General features: G+C 40.9%; 1 long non-coding RNA gene across 1 annotated transcript; it reads left to right on the top strand.

Annotated features, from left to right (window-relative positions):
• Positions 1-14424: 14424 nt before the first annotated feature.
• Positions 14425-17022, top strand: LOC111094594. The gene is made up of 3 exons (XR_005385521.1): positions 14425-14995; positions 15178-15248; positions 16574-17022. It is a non-coding gene; the product is annotated as an uncharacterized LOC111094594 (long non-coding RNA).
• The last annotated feature ends 9689 nt before the right edge of the window (positions 17023-26711 follow it).

Here is a 26711-nt window from a genome sequence, read left to right as displayed (position 1 = left end):
GAAAGTATTCTGCAATACATCAAGGAGTCATCACGTCATTCATTGTCCAAACTGAGACACTTCTGAGAGTGGAAGAGCACACAATGAATATCTATCACAGGACATGTGTAAACTGAGAGTGTTTTGAGAAAACTGGTATGTACGGTCACCCCTGATGAAGTGACAGGGGCTCATTTTAACAAAACTGGCAGACACCTGCAGGGAAGCTGCATGGGAACCTTCACCTGAGAACCTCTGGTCGGCAGGTGCCCACCTTCAGCCAGATTGTGAGTCATCATTCTGGAAAAAATTGGGTTTTCAGTTTAGACTTCAGCAGCGTTTTATGATCTGTTTCCTAAAGATCTGCCAAGTTCTGGGTTGAACACATGGACTCTCAGAAATTATCCATCTTGAATGATTTGGGACAAAAATAGATTCCAGAAGTACCAGGGAAAATATTATAAGATTTCTATGAAACAGAAATGAAGAATAGATATGTATACAACAGAAATGATAGGGCAGGGACATTAGAAATATTGGGAAAGGAAGCAAACATTAAAGGTAGTTGATGGCTATATATAGATATGTAGTGTATATGTACAATATAATTTACATATATCAGTGGTAAATATGACATATTAATTATGTCAGAAAAATAAGTTCTTTTTTTTTTAGAAAAATAAGTTCTAAAATAAATCTTATGTTACTGTTTTGATATGTAGGGGTTTTTTTTATTATTTCCAAAATTTTCAGTTGAAGTAGGGTTTGATTTACCTTGGGGTCCTTAAAAGAACTCACCATCTGCTCTTATATACCTAACCCCCCGCCCCTTAACAGATCCTTTCCATGTGCCTTCTGGTCCTGGATGCAGACAGTTTCATATCCTCATGGTATAAGGTACTGAGGCAGCCAGAATTCCAAATGGCCCCAACATTCCCTTCCCTGCTCTATTTGCCCTACACAATCTCCTTCCCTGAGTGTAGCGGAGACCTGGGAATATGATAGTCCCTCCCTTGATTGGGTAATGTTGTATGACACAGATAATGAGATACGAGATAGTCTCACACTTACCTTACTAAAAAAGCTGATTTTTGATAATGCTTAGTATGAGGACCAATTAGGCTTTCTAGGACCTTCTGAATAAAATGAAGCCTCCCAATCACAGACAGTGGCTCGAAAACCACAGGCTATAACACTATTATTATCGTAGAGAAGAGCACAAAAGACACATTCTCTGGACACAACAAGCCCTAGAATATCAAGGAACTTAATTGGGCATGTTCAGAACTTCACTCAAACTCACCAATCAGATAACTCTCTCATCTTACTCCCTGAGGGGAGTCAGGCAGACAGGTAACTCTAAGGAATCTGCCTCCATATGGTATAACGATGGCAGAGGAAAATAAGTTTTCCATCAACAGAAAACTAGAGATATGTATAGTCAGTCACTTTCTGTTACTTTATCTTGAATCTAAATGGCTTAAATATGACACTTCCCCATGAATTGAAAGAATGATGTGGGAATACATAAAGAATTCTCTCAATTCAATAATAGGAAGGCAAACAACATGATTTAAAAAGAAAAAAAAAAAAGATTGGAACAGACACTTCACCAAAGATGTATAGTCAAAAAGCAACTAAAATATGCTCACACCATTAGACCTGAGAAATAATTTCCTTAGGACTAAGGAAATGAAAAATTAAAACAATGCAATATCAATACACTTCTGCTAGAGTGGCTAAAATTAAAAAGTGTGATAATACAAAGTGTTGACAAAGATGTGGAGCAAGAGGAACCCTCATATCTTAGTAGTGAGAATGTAACCTGATACAGCTATTTTGCAGAAAAGTTTGGCAGTTTCTTATATAGTTAAATCTATATCCAACTTAACAGTTCAACAATTGTATTCCTAAATAATTACCTGAGAGGAATACAAATATGTCTTGTGAAAGGCATTCTACATGAACATTTGTAGCACTTTCTTCATAATATCCGAAGGCTGAAAATAATCCAAGTGACTCTCAACAGGTGAATACATAAATAAATTGTGATATATCCATACAGTGCAATACTACTCAGCAGCAAGAAGGAACAAGCTACAATCAACAATATGTTTGAATCTCAAAAGTACGCCAAGTGAAAGAAGCCATTATTAAAGATGATATTTTTTTCACTTACAGAAAATTCTCAAGTAGATAAAAATTATGGTTATAGGAAGCAGGTCAGAAGAGGCTGAAAACCAGAGTTGGGGAGAGTTTCACTGACTGGGAGAGTGAGGGAACATTTTGGAATGATGGAAATATTCTTTATCTTGATTTGGATGGCTGTTACATGATTCTATACATTTATAAAACCACATGAGACTGGCACTTAAAATGAGCGGATTTTATTTTACTTGAAGATTGCAGTTTCAGTCCTAAGATTATTTAACCTCTCAGGATCCTGGAGAGTGGTATTCGGAACAACTGTACATGGTTATATAAGTTGTGTGGTGAAAGCTGCACAGCTGAATGCAGAATGCCCATTTGAGAACCCCAGTATCCCAGCTATCCACTAGCTTGTATTGTTTCCCTTCCTGTGTTTCACCCAAATAAGGGCAAAGACCATCCTACACCTGAACTGATAATTAAACTGCCTTCCAAAGCTTTAGTTAGGAAATCTTACTCAACAAAAGTATAAGAACTCTCAACTAAGAATAAGGCTTTGCCTCATTTAGTAGAATAGGAACTGAATTACTAACACATATGGTGGGAATATCATGTTTGTCTACTGAGCACCCTATTATTTGGACATTATGCCTCCCCCCATGCTCTAATGACCCAGGGGACTCAATATAAATTATATGGGGTTGATGTTGCCTCTCCCTGACCCCAGGTCCCAAGGCTGGGCTCATAATGCATATCCAGGAAGAGTATTTTATCCCCCTAGCAACAATATTTGATTCATGGAAGGTCATGTGACCCAAACAGGACGTCAGGAGATACATTCCTTGGGATCGTAAAGTAAAAAGACCATGTAAAACTAAAGCTCTTAGTAGCTTTCTTTGTACTTCATAGAAAGAGCCTGCCTGGGAATGCAGCCAAAAGCTAATTGCAAAACCGAGAGATGAAAACAAACAGAGCCCTGACAATACATTTTGGGCATTTGAATCCTGCCATGCATGGACTTTTCAGGTACCAGAGCCAATAAATGTCTCTTGTGCTTAAGCTAGTCTGAGTTGAGTTTCTGTCACATGCAACCAAAAGAGTGCCAACTATTACAAAACATAGACTCTAGCAGAACTTATATGACAGGACAAAAACTAAAATGTAGAAAACTTTATGCAAAAGTATAGGCAGTTGATATATTGAATATTGAATTAGACTCAAGACCCTCACCCTAAGTCTAAAATTACCACTGACTTACTTGATAACACTAAATCAATATCTCAAAATTTCTAGGAGCGGTTTACTCACATCTAAAATGAGAGCATTGAACTAATCCACGCTGAACTCTAAATGCTGCAGCGACTTCGTGACTGGCAGGATTAGAGCCCAAAATCTATTAGTGCAAACAACTCTCCTCCAAGACTTTCTTGTACTGTGTTTGTTATCAGCCACTGATAGCATGGAGACTTCATTTTATAACTGGCTAGAGAAGGCTTGGGTCTGTATAGGATGAAAAAGTCCTTGTGGGGAGTGACAGTGAGACTTCTCTGTGGGAGTCCACTGGCTTGCTGGGAACCGTCTTCTGGGGACTCCCAGAAATAATTGAGGTATACTTGATCAGGAATGGGATGGGGAGGTATCTGTAGCAATCAGGCCAGTGATGGCTCAAGCTTTTGATATGAGGTCATTAAAAATAACTAGAATATGAAAATATGTTCAACTCTATTCATAATAAAAATGAGAATTGAGATTATGCCAAGCTAATATTTTAACATGCTAATCATTGCATTTAAAGAGCACTCTAAAAACTCAGTGGCTTAAAATCACAACCATTTATTACCTCTCATGATATGGTGGGTTGACTGGGCTCAGTAGGGTGGTTTATCTGGAGGGTTGATGAGGCTCCAAGATGAACATCCAAGAAGGCTGAGTGACATGGCTGGTTCTGGCTGCCTGGTGCTCATCTGGAGCTATTGACTGGAGTGCTTCGGTTCTCCTCCATATGGCTTGCACTTCTTATTGTCAGGGTTCCACACCAGTGAGCATTTCAAGCTTGAAAAATCAAAAGCTGCAAATCTCTTAAGATCAGCCTCGGAAAGTACACCATATTATTTCTAAGGCATTCTAGTGGTCAAAACAACTCACAGGGCCAGCCCAAACTCCAAGGCAGGGAATATAGACTCCATCTCTCGATGGTGGAAATGAAAGAGATTTTGCAGCCATCTTTAATCCACTACAACTTGTATAGAAGAAAATTTGGCAGTTTCTATAAGAATATAAATATGGATGTACTTTGACTTGGCAATTTATTCACGATAGTATTTTCTGTCACTTAAATGACCATTATCAAAGAAGGGGCTCATTAAACAACTTATGGTACAGCCATACAATGAAGTAACATATATCTATTAAAAACACTGAGAATATGCTTCATAATATTATATGAAAATATAAGATAAATTACATGTAAAATATACATATTACTTTGTGGAATATGAAAATATTCCTAGATATAGTGATAAGCAACAAAGAGCATATTGTTAAATTTATTACAATTTCTGGAATCCAAGAGGTCAAAGAATTAAAAAGAATAGATCCAGGTCTGTAATTTCTCATCTGCAATCCTTGACACCAGGTAGTCTTAGAATTCAGAATATTTTCGGGTTTTTTTAAGATTTTATTTATTTATTTATTTATTTATTTATGAGAGTCACAGAGAGAGAGAGGCAGAGACATAGGCAGAGGGAGAAGCAGGGTCCCTTCAGGGAGCCCAATATGGGACTTGATCCCAGGACCCCGGGATCACCCAAATTTATTTTTTATACAAAATTTATGTTTATACTAAATTTATTTTTTTATTACTTATAAAATGAAAAGTAAATGTCTACATTTGTCTTAAGATGGTGGACTAGGTATGTCCAAAGAGTGGCTCCCTTTGTGCTCTCTCAAGGTCACTTTCATCTTCTTCTAACAGACCTTATCCCATTTGCCTGAAACAAGACAGACACAAGAACAGCTGGAGCAAACTGATGTTAGAAGAAGAATGTAGTTTATAAGTAACAGGAAGGAAACTTCGAGAAGACGACTAAATGAAAAACAAAGTCACACCATCACTTCTACTACCAAGATGCCAGGTAATTTGCTAAAATGTGCCAGAAAAATAATCTTTTTTTTTTATCAGAAAAATAATCTTTTTACAGAATGCAGAGTATGTGATTCGTATCAGCGAAACATGGGCTTGTTAGCTGTCCTTCACATATTCTCGGAAAAAAATTAAAGCCCATTGTCAAATAAAAATGAGATTAATAATATGCTATAAACTATCATATAGAATCCTTCCTGAGTTGAAATGGGTGTGAAAAAAATATATACCTTATTCTACATTTATAGGAGCAACGGAGGGAAGGTTTCTTTTTGTCATTAATTCATTTGAAGACAGGTCTCGAACCTTCCATGTGAGATACCACAGATCCTGCAGAGCGTGGTAGGAGAGATAGACATTCAAACAATTCCAGCAAGCAAATGTCTAGGAACATGGCTGGGTACTCACTGGGACTTGAGGGAGGCAGGGAAGGGTGATTAGAATTACTGCTAATAATATTTTAACATATAATATTTTGAGTCTTTACCAATACCAGGCACTGGGCCATAAGCTTTACATACAATCACTCTTTAATCTTTTCAACATCTCTGTGTTGTAGATATCATTGTTACCCTATTTTTTCCAGTAAGGATTCTGATAGTTAAGATTTAAGTAATTCCTTCATGCTCATGCAGCCAATCCAGGGGAGTCTGGATTTCAGTCCACATCTTTCTAGTCCCCATGCTCTGACTTTTTTCCCCAGAGCCACACAACATCATTGGCTTCAGCAGATAAACCTTTAGCTTTTTTTTTTTTTTTTTTAAGATTTTATTTATTTATTCATCAGAGACACAGAGAGAGAGGCAGAGACACAGGCAGAGGGAGAAGCAGGCTCCATGCAGGGAGCCCGACATAGGACTCCATCCCGGGTCTCCAGGATCACGCCCTGGGCCGAAGGCAGGCACTAAACTGTTGAGCCACCCAGGGATCCCCCTTTAGCTTATTTTTGATGGATTGTTAGGCTCACACTATGCCAGTTGGAGTTAGGCATAAGAGAAGGTAGTATTTTTGAAGACCGACAAGGGGGTTTAACTTGGCTAGAACTCAGGGATTGGGAAGGAAAGTATCAGGACATGAGGACATAGTCATAGGATGAACCATAGATAAATTATATGTCAATAAAGGAATTTGTATTTTACCATATGTACTATAGAAGGAAACTGAATTGTAGGGCAAGTCAGGATCACAATTCTTATGTGGAGGGCAAGATATTCCAGAGGTAATCTGAAGTAAAGAGATTAGTTAGGAAGATGTTTAAAGAATCTACTCAAGGGGCACTTGGGTGGCTCAGTGATGGAGCATCTGCCTTTGGCTCAGGGCGTGATCCTGGGGTCCTGGGATCGAGTCCCGCATCAGGCTCCCTGTGAGGAACCTACTTCTTCCTCCGCCTGTGTCTCTGCCTCTCTTTTTCTCTGTCTCTAATGAGTAAATAAATAAAATATTAAAAAAAAAAAGAATCCATACAAGACCTAATAGTGGCTTGAACCAGTGAAAGTGGAGAGGGGGTCAGTGTGAGAACCGCTTGGCCTCTCAAATTCATTTGTTGCCAGCCTTCTGAGAGAACAGTAATAGAATTGTGCTAAATAAAACTCACATATCAGGTACCAAATGTACTATTTTATTAACATTCACATTCCAACGCTGTGGCTACAGACATATGTTGCTGTTTCCTACCTGATTTTAATTCTTGGGCTGTTGACTCCAGTCCCTGAGCAACTCTCATTAACATAGGGCTGAGGTAATGTTGATTTGAATTGTTAGGATCTCATAGCTCAGAAGATTGAAAGATATGGAGCAGAGTTAACGGATTTGGCAGTGGCTTACTAAACGCAGTGTATGGTCATTGCCACATACCGTCTTGTTTGCTAATATGCAAGGTTTTTGTATTTCATTTTCCCACTGTCCCAGGGTAAAATCCTCAACAGGTCTTGAAGTGGGAAAAAGATAAAACTCAAGCAGGTTAACTTTGCTACTTGATTGCAGCATGGTAAAAGGGTTGGTACACGAGAAGATTGAAAATATTAGTTAGAGTGAGACTTGGGATTATTTTTTCCAATTATCCAATCACCATGGAAAATCAAGAGCCTGTCACACTGTCAAGAACACTCCTGTGGACTGAGCACATCTCATGTAAATGAGTGCTGTGGTGGATTATTTTGGGCTCCTTTTTCAAACTGAACAGTGTTGATATTTTAAATGTGTCCATTTTTAAATAGTTATTGTAGCTATTACTTGTCACTGTGCAGGCAAATATGTAAGAACTTAAACAGATTTTCAATATGAGGACAATTTTCCTCCCCGGAAAAAACTATTGGTTATAAATTGTTATGGTATCAGAGGAAAGAATTTAAATATTTTAAAAATTCTGAATGTTAATAATAATCAATACTAATAGAAAACAATGGTTGTAAGTGCCTCTGCACAGAGCAAACAAGCTGTGCAAGGAATGATGGTGTAGGACCAGGAGCCAGGGCACTGGCTCCCTCCTCTGCACCACCATCTTGGTGGCATATTACCCCATATCCCAGGGCTTCTCTGTCTCCAGTTTTCAAGTGGAGGCACAAATGTTAAGACAAGTGAGAGTAAGGCCCATGCCAACCAGTTGGTGAAAAACGAAGATTTCAGTGAATCAACTGTTTTTTTGGTTTTTTGAGACCACAGTAACAAAGAAAGTGTGTAATTGAATTTTTCCACTAAATTAACAGATTTTGAGTTTCACTGAGTTGATGGAGTTGGCCAACACGTTAGCCCAGCCTGTCATCTTTTCTTAGACTGACCCCACATCCAGGCAAGCCCAGGCCCCCATCCTCAGTAACTGCCTTCTCCTTTTAGCACCTGTGCCAACTCCCTGGCTTAGGGACATAACATCTTTCAACAAATGTTGCTGTAGCTTCTTAATTGGCCTCCCTGCCTCCATGTTTGCCCTGTTTAGATCTCTCCTCTAATTGTAGATGGGATCATTTTCCTACAACTCGATCTGACCTGATTGTGGCTCCTCATTTCCTGTGGGATAAAGTCCCTGTTCCTCAGTTCAACTTGCAAGAATTTTCATGAACTGGCTCTCCTTCTGTCTTCAAATTTTGATCCTCCTCCTACCCACCTTGCATTTCATGCCCCAGTAATAGCAAACCTCTTCCAGTTCCATGCTTACGCCAAGCTATTGCAGACTCTCCTGGGCAACAGGATGTCATTCCCATCTGTCTTTACCCAGGCCACATTCTTAACTGCTTAAGGATTCACCAGTCATCATCTCCCCCTGGAATCCCTCACTAAACATTTTGTTTGAATTGAGCCTCCACCTCTGTTTTACATAGCCCTCTGTGCTGTCATTCCCAGTGAACTTACTTCTATACGAACATGGCATTCTCCCACAAAACTACACGTTCTTTGATAGCATAGACTATATTTTGAACATCTGTGTCTCCAAAACCCAAGACAATGGATGGTCCAAAGCCATCTTCAACCATACCCCCTGCTCTGATTCTCCTTCATTCTTCTACCCTCATCACTTTATTTCCTCTTTAGAAATGTAAAGCTGGAATTAGAGAACATTTGGTCCTATTCTCTTCTCTCCCACACCATTTACAAAAGAGAATACCGCGATCAAAGTTACACGCCTAAGATCATACCACCAAATAGTGGCAGAGTCAGAAATAGAATCCGGTTCTCCAGGGAACAACAACTACACTAAATGAAATAAAAGTTATGATTAAAGTTCTTGGCGGATTGCCTAGCACATAGTAGTCACCTTGGAAATGATGATCCCTTTCTCACTCAGTCCAGTTGTGTTTCCAAAATACTCTACTGCCTTTCTTGTGGGGAAACTCTTCCAATTGTTTTCTTTTTATTCCTCAGTCTCTTGGGTAGATAAAGCTACAGGGATCGTAGCTCTGAAAATACTTGAGAGGAACAGCATTTTATAAATCTAACGTTGCTGACTGCTTAAGGTATGTCATTAAAAATGTTAACTCACCAGGACCAGAAACATCCCAATGAGGGTGCAGAGTTTTCCTGTTACATTTAATTAAAAGATCATTTTTATGACAACATCGTATTAGGGGTGATAAAAGGATTGTAAATTGCTTCATGAGGTCACCAAGAAAGTTCCAATGCCCCATTAGTTTTCATTGTCCAGTCCCCAGATATCAGCACTCACTTTTATCACAAAGTACATAAAACATATGACCTTTCTGGTTGCAGTACACAAATGTTCCCCAAAATCGTATTGAGCCTCTTTCACATCTTAAACTTATTACTGCCAAGGGCAGATGTAATACGTGACCATTATTTTACATGCTATAAAATGATGAAGTTCTAGAAAATTACAGATGTATGTGATTCGATCTATGAAGCTTAACATGTCATTCTGCAGATACCCCGATCTATTTTGGATTGTAGAATCACAAACTAAGACATACCGTGGAAAACAGTAAATAAGCAACAATACTGAGAAACGAGGATGATAACCATATAACTGAAGCATGTGCGTTTGTTGTTTAGAATGGAAATCATTTTAATTTAGTTATTTTCTTTTACTCTTGTCACTTATGGAAATACATATGTTATTCTGCAAAGATGCATTTTAGCATTATCATTAAGAAATGGTTTTTATACAATGTCAAAGGCTAAACTATTAACCACGATGTGGTGAAGAACCCATCCATTTCCACAGAAGTGATTGAATCTTCTGTGTCTTTGTTACTTTGGTTTGGACGTGCCTGCTTAATATTCAAAAAACCATAGTGCAAAGGAATTTCCAGAAGTCAGGTTCTCCGAAGTGGCTTTACAAAGGACTAATTTCTAAAAGCCTTTATAAAATGATTTTATTAAGACCTTCACTGAAAACCTTGATATCTTTTTTTTTTTTTTATCACCTGGTTTGCTCCTCTTTCCAAAGGAAGTGACCAGCCAAAACTGTCTGTATGCAACAAAAAGATAAAAATTTCAATTAGGCTCAGTGCTGTCATAAGCAGACCACATGAGAAGGCTTGAGATAATCCACATTACATATTGATGTCTATCAGCACCGAGACCACAGCCGTGTTTCATTCCAGGCCCCTTTTGTAGGTTTGGCAGCCACTGCACCCAATAAAGGCCTAATCATATTAATTTATGCCCCTATCAATTATACATTCAGATTCCCCAGATAGCTTGTCAGTTTTTATTCACTATTTTCCGAAAAACGCGCCTATCACAGTTACTGTGCAAATAGTTGGACTGTCAGAAAGAAAGATTTAAAGAATATTACTTAAAAGAGGTGGGCTTCCTTAATTTATAAATGTTGTATTATATGTCATACATGTGCTAGTTTTAAAATCAGGTGCAGTGTGAAGATGGATGTCACATGAAGGACTTTCAGGAAAGGGAGGAACACCTTCCCAATCCCTTCATCATGTGTTAGTAGTCCTTTAAACCAAATAATCTTTAATCTACCTCTGTAAAATATCGCAGATATTTTTATTTGAAGTAATCATGTATTTTTTTGTCCCTCAAACAAGAAGCATCAATTACATAAGACTTTGAAGGCACAATCCTCACATTCTCTTTCACTGTGTGATCGAAGGTCTTATGAAGGTGGTTCTAAGAGCATCTGGGTTCGGTCTTCGGAGATGGTATTGGAAGCCTGTGGCTGGGCAGGTACAGGGTGCTTCAGCAAGGGAGGAGAATCCCTCTCTACAGCTAATGGATAAGATATTATCCGGATCCCAGGAACAGGAACACGGGGGCCAGAGGCACAACTTTGCATTAATGAAGCAATTCAAATCACACAGTTCTGGGAGTCGGGCAGTGAGTTAACCAGAGCAGATGGTGGGGAAGCAAATCAAGTCTAGCTCTGTGGCCCTCTGTTTCTCCTTTGTTTGGTTTCCATTCCCTAAATCAGCTGCCCACTCATGTCCATGCTTGTAGGCTTTGCTAGCTGACAACTGAGTTGGCTCAAAGCTGAGCCTTTCCAGGAAGAGGTGCAAAAAAGGATCCCTACACAAGTGACTTCAGTGGTGACCTAACCACTATACAGGAGGGTAGGGAGATTGGATCTGTTTAGAACGTGTTGGGCAGGGCAAAGCCCTTCATTCATTGACCAGAACATACAGACATCTATAAAAGAGATGCAGGCTGATCCGTGGAGCTTAGATCCTACTGGGGAGTGGTAAGCCAACAAATAAAGATATAGTGCGCAAATTGTGTTAAATGCTATGAAGTGCTATGTGGGGTATTATGAGAAAACAAAACGAAGAACCTCATTTGGATGGGAAGACTCAGGAAGGCTTTCCTGAGGAAGTGACATCAAAGCTAAGGGTGGAGTAAAGAGTCAGCAAAGGGAGAAAGAACAATTTGAAAACACGTACTATCTCTGCTTCCTTCCTAACTCCATAAATACAACAATAAGAAATTTAAAACTATGAACCAGAAGGACAAAAAAAAAAAATGCAGAAGAAACCACAGCAACCATATTAACAAGATATTAGAAGTTAGAAAATCTAGTCTGACTTTGGGTTCCACAGAGGATGAGAAAGGCCTCATATGGGAAGTGAACTGAGAGCAGAAATGGCAGGGTGGGGAATGTGAGATGGGTAAGGGGGGGACCTCATGAGCTGGTTACTGCCATGTGTAACCAGGGTCTTAGGTCCTTTGGGAGCTTTCTGAGGAACCATGTGGAACTGGCTCGTAGCAGGCTACAGTGTTTATCCATGACTCCTTCCCCCAACTGTGAAGGGCTGCCTCCAACAGTCAAAACATTCCAGACCAGAGGTTCGGACAGCCCCTGGGCAGCAAAGCCCAGAGAGGCTGAGCCCATGAGTCATGTAGGACACAATGTCCAGGGGACTGTCCACTGCTGCCCTGAAATCAGCTGGACAGAAGGTTCATGGCCCACAGTGACCCACAAGTGGCTGCTAAAGGCAGAGAACAAACAGGAAACTGGACTCTAACTGCCTGCAGGAAAAACACCAACCAGAATGAAACTGGCTTTCATCCCAAAACCCCAAGACCCATTGAAGACTGGGGTGCAAGATGGGGTTGGCAACTGGAGAATTGCTGAATTGTTTGAACATCTGCCTAAGGAGTGTTTACCCCTGTACCCCTTCCCCAGCCCCGGTGACCCAGCAGCTCCTCCTCCCCTTCCACAAGAATGGAGGCTGTTTCCTAGGGACCCCCGTGGGGGCCGACACCCAAAACAACCACTAGTGGCAGTATTGCTCCTACTCCCTGGTTACCTCTCTCTTCTATCTTTGTTTTTCCATGTCTCTGAGTAGCTGTAGTCTTTGTCTCAACTTCTTTTGTTTCTGTGGTTCTGCTAAATTTGCTGTGTGGTTTTGTTTTTTTGTTTTTTGTTTTTTTTATCAGAGATTTTATTTTACTTTCTGCAAATCACTGTAAACTAACAACTATTGGGTAGCCCAGGTGGCTCAGTGGTTTAGTGCCACCTTTGACCCAGGTTGTGATCCTGGAGTCCCAGGATCGAGTCCCACATTGGGCTCCCTCCACGGAGCCTGCTTCTCCCTGCCTATGTCTCTACCTCTCTCTCTCTCTCTCTCTCTCTCATGAATAAATAAATAAAATATTTTTTAAAAACCTAACAACTGTAGATGATGAAGCTGGCTGGATAAAATACAAGCCAAGTACATCAAAATTAAATATGGACAGAATAATGGATAGGTATAAGAAATTAAAATTTTAAATCAAAACCATCTCAAAAAATGTTAACCTTATCTCTTGATCATCACAGGGCCCTCACCTGTTGCTCCCAGGTACCCCTAGCACAGGCAGGGCAGCACAGCACATGGTCCTCTAGTGTGGTTTGTTTTTTAAAGTTTTTTATTTAAATTCAATTTAAGGGGCACTTGGATGGCTCAGTGGTTGAGCATTTGCCTTTGGCTCAGGTCATGATCTCAGGGTCCTGGGATCAAGTCCCACATAGGGCTCCCCAAAGGGAGCCTGCTTCTCCCTCTGCCTATATGTCTGCCTCTCTCTGTGTGTCTCTTCATGAATGAATGAATGAATGAATGAATGAATGAATAAATCTTTAAAATAAGTAAGTAAATTCCACTTAGCTAACATATCTGTATTGTTAGTCTCAGAGGTAGAATTTAGTGATTCATCAGTTGCATGTAACACCCAGTGCTCATCACATCATGTGCCTTCTGTAATGCCCATCACCCAGTTACACCATCCTCCCACCTGCCTCCCTTCCTGCACCCCTCAGTTTGTTTCCTAGAGTCAAGAGTCTCTTATGGTTTGCTTCCCTCTCTGTTTTCGTCTTATTTTTCCTTCCCTTTCCTTCCCCTATGTTCATCTGTTTTATTTCTTAAATTCCACATGAGTAAAATCATATGGTATTTGTCTTTCTCTGACTTATTTCACTTAGAATAATACCCTCTAGTTCCATCCACATCATTGCAAATGGCAAGATTTCATTCTTTTTGATGTCTGAGTAATATATACATATTCATGTGACTATATATATATATATCATATCTTCTTTATTCATTCATGTGTCAATGGACATCTGGGCTCTTTCCATATTTTGGCTATTGTGGACATTGCTGCTATAAACATTAGGGTGTTGGGGTGCATGTGTTCCTTTGAATCACAGTGTCTATATCCTTTGGATACATACCTAGTAGTACAATTGATGGGTCATAGGGTAGCTTTGTTTTTGACTTTTTGAGGAACCTCCATACTGTTTTCCAGAGTGGCTATACCAGTTTGCATTCCCACCAAGAGTGGAATCCATCAAAATCCTGGAGGAGAATGCAGGGAGTAACCCCTTTGACCTAGGCCGCAGCTACTTCTTTGCTAGACACGTCTCCAAAGATGAGAGAAACAAAAGCAAAAATGAACTACTTGGACTTCATTAAGATAAAAAAAAGTCTTTGCACAGCAAAGGAAACATTCAACAAAACTGAGAGGCAACCTACAGAATGAGAGAAGATATCTTCAAGTGTCTTGTCAGATAAACGGCTAGTATCCAAAATCTATAAAGAACTTATCAAACTCAACACCCAAAAAGCCAAAAATCTGGTCCTCTAGTTTCTAACAGATCATACTCTACGTGCTGTGAATCCCAAAGGAACACTGGTGTGTGTATGTTACCAGGAGCTATGGAGAAATATGAATGTTTCCTAGGTTCTACTCTTATTCCAGGAGAAGGAAAGTCTGTGTCCTTGCTCTTCAACCAGACAGTTACTTCCACTGCTCTCTTCTTGATAGATAAGCTTCAGAGGATGCTGTGTCAAGCTTCTCCCCACCCTCCTCTATCTCTCCCACCCCCCCTGGCTCCAGGCCTGAAAGTGCTTGGATTACTTTCACAAGCATATCCTTAAGCAGAGCTAGTCCTACGGCCCATTGAGGTGCAAAGGAAGCTGGGAAATGAAGGCTTCCTGTGCCCAGAAGGAAAACAAAAATAGCAAGTAAACATATTGCCTGTCTCTACACTGTGACCCAGATGGCCAATTTCAGTACTCTCAAATCCCAGGAATATTATTTTCCTGCCACTTCACTGCCAGCCCATATGATGGGCACTCATCTCTATTTACACACTGACTTTTGGGGACCAGATTTAAGATATCCAGTGCAATACCTGGGATGTCCTCTGCCTACTGCCAAAGAAATGGATTTTCCCCGGGGCATATGAAAGGACGTTGATGAATGCTGGTGGACAATAGAGACAAGACTTGTTTCCTTTAAGGAATGTGAATGGCCCTGGAACAGACAAATGAATCTCATGTAAGGATGAATCTCTATAAATATCCCCTGGAAAGCAGAGCCAATAAAATTGGTTGATCTAGAAAAGATGAGGAGAAAGGAATGGATAAAAGAAGGAAAGGGAGATGTCTTAGTTAGCTTGGGCTGGTATAACAAATACTATAGACTAAGTACATAACAGAAATTTATTTCTCACCATTCAGGAGGCTGGAAATTCAAGATCAAGGTATCACCACGGTTGGATCCTGGTGGGAGTCCACTTCCTGGATTGCAGGTGGCTACCTTTTTGCTGTGACCTCACATGACAGTGAGAGGAAGCCCCCGTGTCTCTTCCTCTTCTTATAAGGACAGTAATCCCATCACCCTCATGACTCCATCTCAACCTAACTACTTTCCCAACCCCCCACGTCCTCATACATTACATGTAGACTTAGGGCTTCCACATATGAATTTTAAGTTGCAGGCAAAAGTGAGGTGGGGTCCATAACAGGAAGTCAGTAAAATTTATTAGTGAGTGGCTTTTGGCAAATGTGTCAGAAAGTACAGGAAGTAGGTGTTAAGGATTTTCCTATTTATTACAGGATATTTGATTACTTGTTATTAATCAGAACAGAGAAGTTCAAAATGAGGCTGGCAGGATAGTAGCCCATGGATCTGGGTACCATCTGTTACATCTTACACACATCACTGAGAAGGAAATCCTTTAAAAATAAAATCAACATCATAAATTCCTTTAAAAGACAGTAAATTTTGCCTATGTCTAAAAGACAAATTGGTCTCCTATTTTTAAAAGTTTTCTATTGTTTTATCAACTTAATTTATACAGATTTCATATAAAACTTGGATGAACTGGGGTCATTGTATTGTAAGCAGCTCTCAATTTTCCATGATAACACTCTTCACTTGGCATCTGAGAATTTAATTTACCAATCATTCTTAAAATACCCACTATATGCAAGATACTGTTGTTGGAGTGAACAAAATAAAGCCCCTGCTGTCATGGAGCTTATGTTCTTTTTGGGGAAGACGTGTGCATGAACAAGCAAATGAACTAGAAAAAGATCAGATGGCCATAAGTGATGTGAAGAGAATTCAACCATAGAGTAGAATAGGGACCAGTAAAGTGGAAGAAAGCCTGTCTCCAAAGAACACATTTAAGCAGAGGAGGAGTCTACCATGCCAACATCAGGGGGAAGAATATTCTAGACAGAAAAAGCAGCAGACTCTCTGAACCAAGAACAAGCTTGTTAAACCACATTATGGAAGAAGAGCATTTTGGCTCAAAAGTTGGGGTAAAAAAAGAGAGCAGATGGCAGGGGATGTTGATAATGGGGGAGCATTGGGGATGCTTGCATGCTTGGGACAGAAGTTAAGAGGAAATCTGAACCTTCTGCTCAATTATGCTGTGAATCTAAAACTGCTCTAAAGAATAATGTTTAGTAAAAAGAATAGAGGGGGAGAGTAGAAGATGATCTTGAAGATGTAGACAGGGGTCAGATCATGCAGAACTTAGAAAGCCGTGGTAAGGGATTCAGGACTTTTGTCTATGTGTTATGGTGATTCCTCCTGTCTTCTTTTTTGGCACATCCCTCTTGGCAGTGCACCTTTGCAGTGGTTTCATAAAGAGGTGGAGTCTTCACGTCCCTGGGATCATGGCTTGCCTTGGCCAACGGGTCATTAGGCAACATGACATAAACACAGCCTAGAAAAGTGCAGGCTCACTGTGGCTTGCTCCCTCCTGCTGCTCTTTGGAACTTTGAGTCCACCACGGGAAGAAGTCTGGGCTAGCCCGCAGGAGTGGGAGAGACCACATCTGAGAAGAAAGGAGCCATCGCAGCTAAATCCTCTACTCCTTGACCAACTAGCCAACGATGACACCCATCAATAAGGCCTCTCCCTCAACCATTCAGCCTCAGCTGAGCTCTTTAGACCAGAATAACCAGTCGGCCAACCCGCAGAAGCAACAATAAAAATAAGTTTGTGCTGCTTTAAACCACTAAACTTGGGGGTGGTTTGAAATACAACAGAAGTTAACTAATGCAGCATGATAGGAGTCCTCTGAAGGGTATTAAATAAAGTGGCCTGATCTGATTTGCATGTATGTTTTTAAAAAACATCACTGTAGCAGCAGTATGGAGGGTGGGTACAGGGAGAGCAGTTAGGAAGTTAATGAAGACGGGCCCCTGGGTGGCTCAGCTGGTTACACGTCTGCCTTCTGCTCATATCATGATTTGGGGGGTCCTGGGATCAAGCCCTGCATCAGGCTCTCTGCTCAGCGAGGAGTCTGCTTGCTCTCCCCCTCCCTCTATACTCTCTCTCATAAATAAATAATTAAATGAATGAATGAATGAATGAATGAATGAATTAAATCTTTGGAGGAGAAAAAAGAAACTTAATGAAGAAATTCCAAGTGAGAGATGCAGGGTGCTTGGGCATGCCTCAAAATATTAGTAATAACAATTTCTGTGATCTCATCCACTTTTATGGTTTTATGGTTTTATATCATTTATCTGCTGTTGAGTCCAAATTTTACATGCACAGCCTGGACCTCATCCATGATTCCTGACTCATACACCCAAGTGTGCCCTCTGGATACCTACATTCTGGCATCTACTTGGCATTCCAAGTGAACGAAATCCATGATTCCACGATTCCACCTGCCAAAGAGCCATCAAGCGTGCTCCTCCCGTGGTCTACTCATTCTCGATAATCGACTACCCCAAACTTCAATTGCTCAGGTGAAACACCTTAGAATCATCCTTAACACCTTTCTCTCGCATTCCACACCCATTCCAGCATCAAGTCCTGTCGGCTTGACCATCACAATAGGTACCAATGACCCAACATACACACTGATCGAAGCCATCATCCCCTCCCGGTAGGATCGTTGCTGTTTCCTCCTAACACGTCTCTCTGCTTTCTCCCCCCCACCACCAGCTGGATTCGTTTTCTATTGCTGCATAACAAATTACTACACAGGTAGTAGCTGAAAACAATACCAATTTATTATTTATGATGTTTGTCTATTACTTATGAAAACAACAAAGTATTCTCTCCCAGCCTGTGGGTTGGGAGTCCAGGTACAGGTGAATGGGGTCTCCTGCTCAGGCTTTCATGAGGTTGAAATCAGGGGGGCAGCAATCTCTTCTGAGGCCCTTTCAGGCTCACAGGTTCTTGGCACCATTTCATTCCTTGCAGTTGTATGACTGAGGTCCTTACCTCTTGTTAGCTGTGAGCCATTGATCACGCTCAGCAACTGGATGCTGCCCACCACTCCTCACCATGGGGCCCTCGTAGACACTTCACAGCATGGTTTTGCTTTCCTCCATGCTAGCAGGCTTGTACCTGCTTCTTTTCCTTTTAAGGGCCTGCCTTATTAGTTCAGGCCTGAGCATCATAATCTCCCTTGTTTTAGCTCAGAGTCAACTGATCAGTAGCAAAATCTCAGAAGTGATATCCTATCAAATTCACAGAGTCTACCGATACTTAGCAAGTGAGAACTATACAGTGTGTGTACCAAAGTGGACAGGGCTCTTGGGGCCCTTCTGGAATCCAGTCTACCACACCAACTTTAACTGTGGTCCACAAGTAGCAGATAGAGTAGTCCTGCTTTAAAAAAAAAAAAAAGAAAAAGAAAAAGGCAAAGCATGTCAGTCCTCTGCTAATGACACTCCAATGTCAACCCATCTCAGTGAAAGGAAAAGTCCAGTCTTCATCTGTGTCTGCAAGGCCCTATGTGGTCTGGTTCTCCGCTCCTTATCTGACCTTATCTCTTCTCACTCACCCCCTTGCTTATGTCATTCTGGAATGTTTAGCTCCTTGCTGGTCCTTAAACACACCAAGCATGCTCTCATCTCCAGATCTCTACACTTGCTATGGCTTCTCCCCGGAACACACTCTCCAGATATTTGCACATCTCGTTTACTCCTGAGCTAACAGATTCTACACATCTCATTACAAAGCATTCAGTAATTCTACGTGTTCTATGATGATTTTATGTTTCTCTGAGTCACTCTCTTCCTGACCCTGTTTTATTTTTTTATTTTTTTTTCCTGACCCTGTTTTATTTTTCTTTTTCCTGCTCAGTCAGTTTGCATCTTCCAGGAAGCAGGTGCCAAGGTAGGTTTTGATGTAGGAGAGCCTTCCTGGGGGAAATGCCTTAGAAGGATAAAGCAAAAGGGAGGAGGAGGAGGAGACAGATGGGCAGAGTCTTTAGACAGCAGGTCTGACACCCGTGAAAGGACAGTGGAAAAAGGGGAGGGTTGATTAGGAAGAGCAGGTTGGGAGGGCCTCAGATGGCAGTGCAGCCCTGAGAAAGTCTTGGCTAGCCTCATGGGGCACCCTCAGGTAAAGATGGCCTGTTAGTCGAGTTCCATGTTGAGCAGAAATGACCTGTCTCTGGCACCTCTGCCCACTCAGTGTTTAGGATCAGCCTGGGGTAAGAGGTCACAGTGTGAACACAGTAGGTAGTCCAAAGGAGTGACAAGCAGAGGCCACCAGCTACCTCTGCACCTCATAGCTGGTTCTCTAAAGGGAAGACCAGTGACTCACTTCTGTAGTAACCACAGCTATTATGTGTATTTACTCATTTCTATCACCACCTCCCAGACTCCATTAGAATGTGGCTTCCCTAAGCCCAGGATCTCTGCCCTGTTCACTATTATATCCCCAGAAGCTACAGTAGTGCCCATCATATAATAGCCATTCTGTAGCAGTTGTGAACAAATGACTAACAGTAGCTGATGTTTTATGAGTGCTTACTATCTACCGGGGATTGTTAAAAGTGTGCATACTTTGGGGCATGTGGCTAGCTCAGCTGGAAGAGCATAAAACTCTTGATTTCATGGTCATGAGTTTGCACCCCATTTTGGGTATAGAGATTCCTTAAACAAACAAACAAAAAACTTTTTAAAAAGTGCTCATACTTGATTAATTTCACAGCAACTCCATGAGATATGCCCCATTTTTGTTCCTGTGTTACAAATGATGGAATGGAGGTTTAGAAACCCGTAAGTCACTGAACTGAGGTCTCATATTGACCGAGAAGCAGATACAGAGTTCAGACCCAGTGAACAAGCCCCTAACCTCTGCTCCATACTCTCTCCCAGAGAGGATACATACATTTAAACTGACAAGGATGTGGTTGTAGGTGAAATCAACAAAATTACAAATGAATTTTAATGAGAAAAGTAAAAGAAACAGAAATCAGAGAGATCCTCAATATTTGACTCGAGTGATTTGGCAAATAGTGGGTATTGAAATGCAAAGGCTTGAAGTTTCTCTAATCTTCTGTAGGTTTGGGGTGGGGATTGTTTTAAGTAGGTTAGTTTTGAAAAATGTATTAGCCACCCATGAAATCATAAATTAGATGTCTGAATTCCTATTAAGACTGGTTTTCTAGGGACCTGGAAATAGAGATTTGGAAATCACCACCATATTTAAAGCTATGAGGCTAGAGGAAGTCACCCAGAGGAGAGAAAATGGTAAGGAGACTCAAGGCAGAGGCCTGGATGGATCTTAAGGGCATTGTAATTGCATGGGGTGGGGGAGCCACTCATGAAACATAAAATATTGTATAATCCCATTTATGACATACTCTCCAAGTGACAAAATTGTAGAGAACAAATCAAAAGTTACCAGAGGTTAATCTTGTGTGGGGTGGGTGGAGCGGGGCAGGTAAGGTGTAACTATAAAGTAATAGCATGAGGAAGTTTCTCTTTTTTTCCCCCTTTATTTATGAGGAAGTTTCTTTGTGGTGATGGAGCATTTCTGTATTCTGATTGCAATGACGGCTGCACAAAATTGTACGTAGGATAACCTTTCTTAGAACTATCAACAAACAAACAAAAAAAGTGCTTATAAAAACTGAAGAATCCCAAATAAGAATAACCATGTAGTTATTAGTATTATAGCAAAGTTAATTTCCAATTTTGGACAAATGCACTCTTTTATGTGAGTTGTTATCAGTGAGGAGAGCTTGGGTGAAGGGTGCATAGGAACTTCTGTACCATTTTGATAACTTCTTGTGAGTCTTAAACTCTTCCAAATTAAGAGTATGAAATAGCATAAAGAGAGTCTTTCCATAAAAGTGATATTTGTTCATTTATTTAGATTTCCTGAAATGTTTTTCAATAAAATTCAATAATTTTGTATAGCTCCTCCCCCCAAAGAAATAGATCCTAACTAAATTCCTTTTGCTCCTGGACAGAAATATTTTATTTTATTTTTTTAAGATTTTGTTTTGTTTTGTTTTAAGAGAGAGAGGAGAGAGAGCACATAAGTGAAGGGGAAGGGCAGAGGGCAAGGGAGAAGTAGACTCCCTGCTAAGCAGGGAACCCAATGTGGGACTCAATCCCAGGACCCTGGGATCATGACCTGAGATAAAGATAGATGCTCAACTGACTGAGCCACCCAGATGCCCCTGGACAGAAATATTTTAATGAAAGAAACAGATTGCATTGAAGAGTAATTTATGATACTGGACACCATTCAATTCATTCAATTATTCAATTAAGCCTGAGGACCCATGATGTGCTGGGCAATCAGCTAGACAGAGGGAGAAGCACGCGTCAATAAATGGTGCATAATCCTCGCCTTGCCGAGATCTCATCTGAGCGTGGGACAAGCAACTCATCTAATAGCTACAATGCAATATTTTACAGGGGATTTAAAGTTCTCATTGTGATTACCTCATTGTGGTAGATATGGAGAGGAAAGCAAGTACCCTAAAAAAAAAAAAAAAACAACTACTTTTTTGAAAAAGGTGGAGACATTAACCTTGTATTAGTCTTCAAGGTCTAAGGACAAGATTATTTTGGTTTCCAATTTTACCAGACTTCAGCTCCTAATACTATTAAATCATTTCCTAAGCAAGAAAAATGACTTGGGTCAATAATAATTAGGCTATGCTTCTACCGCTCAGACCTTAGAAGTAAATAAGCCCGTGGAAAGCCTGGCCAGTTTTGATGTACATTTAGTTAAGTTGCAATAGGCAGGAAGGGATCCCTGCTTCTGATGATAGGAGGAGACACAGAAAGAATAAAAGGACGGAGTCCTGATTCCATGGAGCTGACGCTGGGGTTGGTTTGTTCTTTTTTGTTGAGACTCAGATCAACCCCTTCAGTTTTCTCTTAATAGAAGCCTTAACAGGGATCCAGCAGAGACAAGCTGTGATTCAAAAGAGAAAACCCTAGACAGTGAGAATGACCTGCCTTGGCACCAGGGGCAGGAGATTAGAAGTGACTGAAGCTTTAGTATCACTTCCTTTAAAAAAAAAAAAAAAAAGAAAAGAAAAAAATATATATATAGTTTATTTATTTGAGAGAGAGAGAGCATGAGTGGGGGGAGGAGCAGAGGGAGAAGCAAACTCCCCACTGAGCAGGGGAGGGGGCCCAACCCTGGGATAATGACTTGAGCTGGAGGCACAAGCTTAGCTTAATGACTGAAGCCACCCAGGCACCCCTAGTATCACTTGCTTTTTGTCCACAATACTCAGTGAATTGTCTCCTCTTCCTTGAAAAAAAAAAAAAAAAAAGAGATTATAATTTGACAGGGAGCAAGTTATTTACGTAGTCCTAAGGAATCTTCCCAAATTATTTATAAATCTAAAATACTGTCTTTTAATAATAGAGGCACCTGGCAGACATACCTGAGTCAATCATAAGAGCTAACATCCCCGATATCAGGACAGGCTGACATCACTCAATGAGGCATTGAGAAGGACACGACATCACTTCTGTGGCGTTCCTGCCAAAAATGAAGAAGCTAAATCTAATCATATGGAAACATCAGATAGAGCCATATTGCAGGACATTCTACAAAATTAGTGTTCCATACTCTTCAAAAATGTCAAGGTCAAGACACAGAAAGGCAAAAGAAGTGTTCAGATTAAAGTAGACTAAAGACATACGATGACTAATTGCAATGCACCATCCTGTACTGGATTCTGGACTGGGGGAGGGGAGAAGGGATAGCGATGTAGGACATCACTGACCCAACTGATAAAATTTGAGAATGCACTATGGACTAGATAATGGCATTCTATCAATGTCAAATTTCCTGGTTTTGAAGTTTGTACTTTAAGTGTATAAGAGAATGTCCTTGTTTTTAGGAAAACACAAACTGGCATATTTAAGGACAAAAGAATACAATCATTCCAAAATTGAAATAAATAAAAGAAAATTCATGAGTGTGTGCGTGTGTGTGTATACAAGGAGAATAATAATGCAAATGGGGCAAAAGGGTAATTGGAGAATCTGGGCAAAGGGGGAACATGCAAGTTCCTTTTATTATTCTGGCAACTTCTCTCTGGGTTTAAAATTCAATCAAAATTTACAATTTGGGAAATACGTGCTTGTCGTTGATTGCCCACTTTCATCAGTTCCCTTGTGTGCATTTAGTTGTGTTAGGGTAGCAATTGTCCTTAGCTGCCAATGCCTCTGGGTTGCTTGGAGTCCATTCAGCAAACACAAAGGGGCAATAATAAAGGTATGCACAGAGACTGTGCAACCACAGAGGAGAGGCACCCAACTCCAGCAGAGGGTAATAAATTGCTTCCCAGGACTGGTGATTCTTGAACAAAGCCTTAGACTCGCCAGTCAAGGGAGACTTGTCTGGGCAGCAGCAATGTTCACAAAGGCAGGAAGATTTTGTATCTCTTTTTGCCCCTAAGATATATTCTCTGTCCTCCCCCCTCTGTGTCTGGGAAGTTGACATGTATGGGCTACTTCAGCTGGACTCCCTTGCTCTCTGTCTTCCACATGCTCACCCAATGGAAGACACTAGCAGGAGATGCCAGGGCAGATGGGAGAGGGAGGGAAGTTAGGGTATTATTCCCACTATGGTTTCAGTAGTGCCTACAGAAGGCAACATGCTCCAATTACCTGACTTCCTTCTTAGTTCTAGCATTCTCCAAGCTTTACTATGTCCACTTATCTTCTTGCCTCTTTAATAGTAATGGCTTCCTGCTATTGCTAGTTTCTGGGTGCCTCACTGGCTTCATTAGTTCCCGTAATCGCCCACTTTTCTGAAAATAATTCCTCATTAAATTACTTCTAGTTAAATTCTTTTAACTGTGTCATGTGTTTCCTGCGGACCCTTCCTAAAGCACAAGGTGTAGCTGAAGCAGAAAGCATGTGGAGGAATGATGGGTGAGGAGACTTACCTGGGGCAGGGGCTGGACCAGAAGAGGCCAGCTTCGGCTTCTATCCTGTTGCTGCAACAATGCGGACAGTACAGAAAAGACAGTGGTGTGTGGAGGAGAGACCTCTGCCGTTAGACCTCCGTTGTGTGACCTTGGTAAGTGACTTAATCTGCTTGAGTGTTTCCTCATTTGTGAAAAGAGATTAACCTCACAGGGTTAATGTGAGGAGTAGATGGGAATAAGCAAGTTCATCTGAAAGCCCAAGTCTAGTACCATCTCCTTCAGGAGTCTTCTCTGACTACATCACTCTCTAGTGACCTCTTTCTTCTCTGAATGTCTATTGTGGGTAGAGTCGTAACCCATAATTCATGCCTCATCATTTGTGATGATTTCATGTTTATATATGTATATTTGTTTGCTGTGATTCTCCAACTAGATTTTGAACTCTTTCAAGTAAGCGGCCATATTTTCCTCGTCTCTGACTTTCCCCATATTGGGCACAGTGAAACTAGTCTACTAGTTGATTGATGAGTGGAGAGAAATGACTTTGAGTGTCATAGTATTTAAGGGCACATTCCTAGCTCTCTTCCATTTTTTCCTGACCTCTCTACCCTGATATAATATTATAAAAGTAAAATAAGTGAAAATTCTCTCCTTCCTTCCTTTCTTCCAGCCTACTTTTTAGCACCTACTACATGTAAATAGCTAGGGACATTTTACATCTATTTCATCAACTATAATCATTTAGGAAAGGGGAAATTGGAATGGATATTCATTTCCAAAATTAAGCTACATTCGTGATCTAAAAACAGCATGGCTGAAATGATCAAGAAACTTCAGAAGTGGGCATAACAGGGTTGCCTCTGTAGCTGTGTGAAATTGCTATTTCCTTTGCTAAAGTTGCTTTGGTAATTGTTTTTTTTTTTTTTTTTTCCTCCGTCCTCTGTAGTACTAGGGCTTTCCATTTAACAAATGTTTCCTTAAAGATAAATGAGAAGCATAAAATAAGTAGACCTAGGACTAACATTACCATAGCACTTACTTGATAATTTTCTCACATTGTCTCATTAATGCTCAGGGCACCCGCGAGGTCACTAAATATGATGATTATCACTTTTGGCCAAATTAAAATACCAAGGAACAGAGAGGTTAACTGAGTTCCCCACTCCCTACACACAAAGTTATTGTTGAAGCTTGTAAATGTAACTCATTCTAAGATTCAGCTTGATTTTTTGTGGGTTTTTTTCTCAATGCCCCTCTAAATGCCTTCTCTAATAAAGAGGAGAAATAAGAGATCCTAAAACACAGAAAACTAGAGTCGCTGTTTCTTTAGATCTGAAGGGTGTCTACTTCTTTGTTATGCTTGGGCAACAGCCCCAGACAGGCCTGGACATGGTCAGCTGGGGAACAGGTCAGTCGCATGGACCTCATGTCAGGCCAGTGTAATTCCCACAGGCCTTCAAATCCTTGTGCTCCTTTCCAGGCACTCCCAAAAAACAGGGCTTTCCACCCGATCATGTAAACTTGGCTCCAGGAATGAGGTAGCAAAGAAGCTTCTGAGCTTTCCTCACTGCTGTGCTGAGGATGGGGCAGCTGTTCACCAGGACAAACAACACCAAGGAAGGCAGGACTCCTAAATGGTCACAGTGCATTTATTACACCATATTTATCAGTGACAAAGCCATTAGCCCAAAGCCCATCAGTGGCTCTGCCTACAGGAGCCTGGCAGGTTGTGCACCTGAGGAAGAAGAGCAGAATCAGTAGATACGCATTTGCATTCCTTGGGTGAGTGGTCAGGCCTGGGCAAGCTGCAGAGTGCAGGCCTAGTCTGGAAAGAAAGCAGGCTACTGTGGGCCCAGTGGGGGTAAATACAACAGTGTTCTTAAAAAAGCGAGAAATCTAGAGTTATGTGGTAGTATGATTTATAAAATCATGTAAATTTTGTTAAAAATAGTAAACCAAGCAAATATTTCATTAGTGATCAGTTTATGGCCCCTTTGATAAGCAGAGATGCTGTCTGACTGATGGGCACGGTACTTGACTTAGTTTGGGACACCCAAAGCAGACCTTGAGACAAGGTCATGGGTGAGGGTGGTTTATCTGGAAGGTGTGGGAAACACATGTGACTAAGAGAAGGCAGAAATGTCAATGGAGGGTCTATTAAAGGACAAGTTACCTCCATGGACAACCGGGGTTCAAGGTCAGTGAGACCCACTGTGAAGACTTGAGGAACCCATGTGAGCATCCGGAGAAGTGGAGTGGTTGGGGCATGTACCCATGAACTCCCATTCATCAGTGGCTGAGAGTTGCTCCTAGGAGCAACAACCTCACAGGGACACTTTTAGATTGTCCACGCATAGGAGGTAGCAAGCTCTGCGAGACCAGAGAAAGCCTCGGGCAGAGGAGAGAAAGGTCAGGTAGAAAAACTCTACATGCGGGGTGCAGTCTCGCACCTGCGGGTAAACTCAGGTAAGGCAAAGCCATGGGGGTGCCCAGGCTTTGACAGCGTGTGTTACGCCTTCCCTGTCAGAAAGATAAAGGCCTGAAAGGCAAACATCCAAGAGGAAAAAATTGGGTAACGGGATCCCTAGATGC

Source organism: Canis lupus, chromosome 38, assembly GCF_011100685.1.
Source record: "Canis lupus familiaris isolate Mischka breed German Shepherd chromosome 38, alternate assembly UU_Cfam_GSD_1.0, whole genome shotgun sequence".
NCBI classification, from domain to species: Eukaryota; Metazoa; Chordata; class Mammalia; order Carnivora; family Canidae; genus Canis; species Canis lupus.
This window is presented reverse-complemented; position numbering and strand designations above follow the sequence as displayed.